Raw genomic sequence first — 4,940 nt, 5'->3', positions numbered from 1 at the left:
TTTTTGGCTTTCCGAGATTGACCTATCAGGAGGTCCTGCATAGGGGCTGCCATTTTGGTGAAACCGGGAATGAATCTTCGGTAGTAGCCTACCAACCCGAGGAACTGCCGCACTTCCTTTATGCTGGAGGGTCTTGGCCAGTCCTTAATCACAGTGATCTTATCAGGGTCGGGAGCCACTCCGTCAGCACTCACCACGTGTCCCAGGTACTGCACCTTTGGTTTCAGGAGGTGACACTTGGAGGGTTTCACCTTTAGGCCGTAATTCGCCAGAGCTTCGAACACTTCTGCCAGGTGTTTCAGGTGGTCCTCGTAGGTCTTGGAATAGACGATGACATCGTCCAGGTATAACAGGACCGTCTCGAAGTTCCGGTGTCAACCGTTGGAAGGTTCCTGGTGCGTTGCAGAGCCCGAACGGCATACAGTTAAATTCGCTGAGTCCCATCGGGGTGGTGAATGCGGTCTTCTCTCGGTCTGCCTCTGGTACAGGAACCTGCCAGTACCCGCTAGTGAGATCCAAAGTAGAGAAGAAGTTAGCAGATTTTAATGCAGCTAAGGACTCTTCTATCCTTGGTAAGGGGTACGCATCTTTGTGTGTGATACGGTTGACCTTCCTGTAGTCTACACACATTCTCATGGTGTTGTCTTTCTTTTTCACTAAGACTAGTGGAGCTGCCCAGGGGTTACAGCTGTCCCTGATTACCCCAGCCTCCTTCATGTCTCTAAGCATCCCCTTGGCGTGTTGGTAGTGTGCCGGGGGTACGGGTCGGTATCTCTCCTTTATGGGAGGATGGTCTCCCGTGGGGATGTGGTGTTCTACCCCCTTTACTCGCCCGAAGTCTAGCGGGTGTTTACTAAACACTCTCTCGTACTCTCAAACCACCCGATAGACTCCCTGTTTCTGGTGTGAGGGAGTGGAGTCAGTACCCAAATGCAGTTGCTGACACCAGTCCTCCATTGGTTTCTTAGAGCCGTTACCTTCCTCTGGTTGAGATGGAGGCAAGGGTTCCACGGCCTGTACAGAATTCTGGTTTATGGTGAACAATTTGGCTAGCATGGCATACCGGGGCAGGTGTACTTCTCTCTCCCCGATATTTATGATGTGAACGGGCACCCTCCCATGGCGTACATCGACCACCTCCCGTGCTGTCAAAATGGTGGGTCTACTGTCTGAGTAGACGGGTTCTACCATTGCTTGGTAGTCTCTACCTCTTAGACCAATAGCTGCCCGGCACCAAATCATCATCTCATTTTTTGGGGGCATGGCAATAGGGAACGGGTCACACATTCTCACGCTACCTATCTCACCACCAGATAGTTCCACCTGTTGCCGCTTCATCAGTGCCCGGATCTCTTTTTGGAGCACACGCTGCTGGCCGGAACTGGCGTTCTTGGCAACCTGCTGTAAAATGAGAATCACCTCTGCAAGACAATTTTCAATCACATTAGTTCCCAAGGTTATTCTAGGGTGACTCTCATGACGGTCTATGTCCACTATAATCAGTCCTTGTGCCCCCATTTCGACTTTACCGATCTTAATGGTCACCTCTTTGAATCCCACCTGCGGCACGGGCTGACCATTGCTGGCGATGATACTCAGGTCGTCATCTGGGTAACGGGTTATGTCCGAGTCATTCCAGTACTGTTTAAAGAGCACGTACGGGATGGTGGTGACCTGTGACCCAGTGTCTAGTAGGGCACTCATAGGAATGCGATCTAGTACCACAGGCAAGATTGGACGTCCCCCTACGTATTTATCACGCCAGTTTGATGGGCCTGATGGTCTTATGCCTGGGGGTTGGCCCTCTACCCCAGGTTGTGCCCGTTTAAATGACAGTACCTTGCCACATGTCCGGGTTGATTGCAGCGGCGGCAGATGGGTCGTCCGTCCTCGTTGTATCTGTCGCTGGGTCTTCGTCTGGCCGGTGGGGTCCTCCTCAGTCGGCGCCACGGGACGTCCTCCGGTCCGGATGCCAGCTGGATCTTTCCTGGAGAAGAGACCTGTAAAGACTGCACAGTTCTGGTTAGCGCGGCAACGCTCTTAGTCAGCTCTTGGACCTGATGGTGCAGGTCTGTAGCCGGGTCACTGTTTAAAGCCTGCGCATCAGCTCCCACAGGCCCTGCAGACAAGGGCGCCGTCTCCTGGTGATAAGTGATAGCAGGGCGCCTGTGGGTCACAGCGCCACCTGGTGCCGGTTCTCGGAGCACCCGGATGGCTCTGTCCTTGAACTGTGCAAAGTCCAGGTCAGGGTCCTGTAAGGCCATTGCCCGCAACTGGGTTCGATGGGCATTGCACAGTAGACCCTCAATAAATTGTTCAGTCAACAGCTTGTCTTCATTTCCCACGCTGTCAGGGTCTGCCTGCTTAATGGCTCTCAGGGCCTCTTGTAGGTTTAGAGCATAGTCTCTTATACTCTCATGTGCCCGTTGTTTACACCCGTAAAATCTGAGCTTTATTTCGGCTGAGGTGCGGGTATCAAATGTGTCTTTCAGCCGGGTTAGTATTTCTCTGACAGTCCTCTTCCTCCCAGGTGGCCAGGACTTTACCTCCCTTTGGGCTGCCCCGATTAATTGGACCACCAGGATGCTCACTTTTTGCTCTTCTGTGAGGGGGTACACCTGGAAGAGGCTATCCAGTCTTTCTCTAAAGTCATTTAGGGTATGTGACTCCCCTGAGTACTGGGGTAGCCAGGTTGACCCCGGGATGTAGGGCATGGTGAATGGCATGACTGTTGCAGCAGTTGCGCTGGCGGTGGCTATGGCAGTGGAGCTCCCCTCGGTATCCGGCATCCTCCTCCCCCCTAGTGGACCGTGGCCTACCTTGCGATGCTCTTCTTCCGTAGGCCGCGGCTCCGCAGTCGATCGTCGGGGTAGAGGACCTGGCGTCGCGCTCCGATGACGTCAGCGTCGCTCTTCCTCCCTTCCAGGACCTTGCGCAGCGTCAGAGCGTGGGGCAGAGCTTCGGATCTCGCGCGCTTTCGGCGTCCACGCCCCTCTTCTTCCCATGCGGCGTCCCGAAGATGGCGTCCGAAGGCGGGAAGCAGCTGCGGATGGTGGGAAGAAGGCAGAAGACGGCGGGAAACGGTCCAAGATGGCGTCTGATGGCGGGAATCGGCTCCGAACGGCGGGAAACTTCACCACAGGTAAGTATAAAAGTCTCTTTTTCAGGCACGCAGTACCCGGTGGTTGCGGGCACGAAATCCTGCCGACTACGCCAAAGTTGACGCGCCCCCTGGGCCTATGCTGTGCTGCTGTGCAGGGAAACCCGGAACAGGGCCTGTTGTAGAATGCTGGGGATTGTAGTCTCCATGTGGCGGTGACCCGGTCCGTGCCCAGGGTGGTCAAACCAGTGGCAGTCTATTTGTATTGTAATAAGTGTCCGACTACGCCACCCGTGGATTGCGGTCAGTGGGGACCGCCGCTGCGCTGCAGACCGCTGAGGCTGATGTTGTTTGCGCAGCCGAGTATGGGATGACTCCCCACGGGAGAAGTATTGCTGCAGGGCAGCTAATGTGGAAGATGATGGGAGTGATGGTGTGAGGGTCCCAGTGCTAATGGTGCAGGAGCGGCAAGGAATCACAGAGACGTGAGGTGCAGTTCAGGGTCTTTACTGATGGTACAAGGCAGACCCTCCCGGGAGTACTGGCTAGTATAAGGGGCCTGGTCAGTCTGCGAGCAAGCAGGAGTTCCCCTGGCCAGGAGGAGTTGTAGTCCTCCCCGTCTATCTGCACTCTTTCCTGGCTACCTTGCTGTCAGCGGTTACAAGTAGCCCACGTCCCTGAGTATACCGTGTGGTGCTCACCCGTATGGCTGGTGACTTGGGGCCTTCTGTTAGCCTCCGCTCCTGGATGGCGGCGCTGGTCCCTTCTTTGTGACTGAGCCTCCGGGCTTCTATGGCCAGAGGACCTGGAATCCCCTGCCGGCTGGTTTCTGCTGCTGGGTGTATATCAGTCCCCACAGTCTCAGACTCCTGTGCCCGGTTTTAGTGTCCTCAGCCAGGGCGAGCTATATCTCTGCTCACAGCCCCTGGACTTCTGCCTCTGCTCCTACAGAGCTCCTGTTCTTGCTTTCCCTGTGTCTGGAACTTCACTCCAGGCTCTGACTGCTCTAATCCCGCCCAGACCCAGTTTATAAGGGCAGATTCCTCCCCTCCCAGGTCTGGGCGGACCGTGTTGCATGTTTAGGGCTCCTGACCAGAGAAACCTCCCACTTGCTCTCAGACATAATATCTCTATTACTGTGGCAACCAGACCCCTGGGGTGTCACATATATACCTCTCGCACTGAGTATTCAGAATTCTTTTGAAGGTTTCCCATTTACTATTCATATTCCTTTGATTAAGAACTTTGTCCCAGTCTATAAGTTGAAGGCTTTCTTTCAGCTGATCAAACTTCGCCCTCCTAAAGTTTAATGTTTTTGTTGTTCCCTTATTGATAACCCTACTGAAGGGCATTTTGAAATTGATAATATTATGGTCGCTATTACCTAGGTGCCCCCCTATCTGTACCTCAGTTATTCTATCAGGCCTATTAGTCAATATTAAGTCCAACACGGCCTTCCCTCTCGTTGGTTCCTGCACTATTTGGGAGAGATAATTATCCTTAATATTTGCCAAGAACCTTTTTCCTTTCTGCGATCTACAGGTTTCTGTTTCCCAGTCAATATCCGGGTAGTTGAAATCCCCCATTACAATCGAACGAAAGTAAGTGTGTGACTTGTTTTTCAGTGAAGAGGTATTGGGAATCCTGCAGAAAATACCTGTGTGAATTGCGGTGAGTGCTGCATTGTGACCTGCTGAGTGCTTTTCTACCTGTTTAGATTTATTGGGCTTTTTAAGACCTATTTTCTGACTACAGTTTTAGTTTCTTAGTTTACTACCTGTGTATTTAAGGGTTAACTACATTGCACTAAAATCCTGAGGTGTAGATTTACTCACAAAGG

This window comes from Phyllobates terribilis, unplaced genomic scaffold (genome assembly GCF_046119375.1).
Source record: "Phyllobates terribilis strain yellow unplaced genomic scaffold, ASM4611937v1 Scaffold_11__3_contigs__length_659146591, whole genome shotgun sequence".
In the NCBI taxonomy this organism is placed as follows: Eukaryota; Metazoa; Chordata; class Amphibia; order Anura; family Dendrobatidae; genus Phyllobates; species Phyllobates terribilis.
This window is presented reverse-complemented; position numbering follows the sequence as displayed.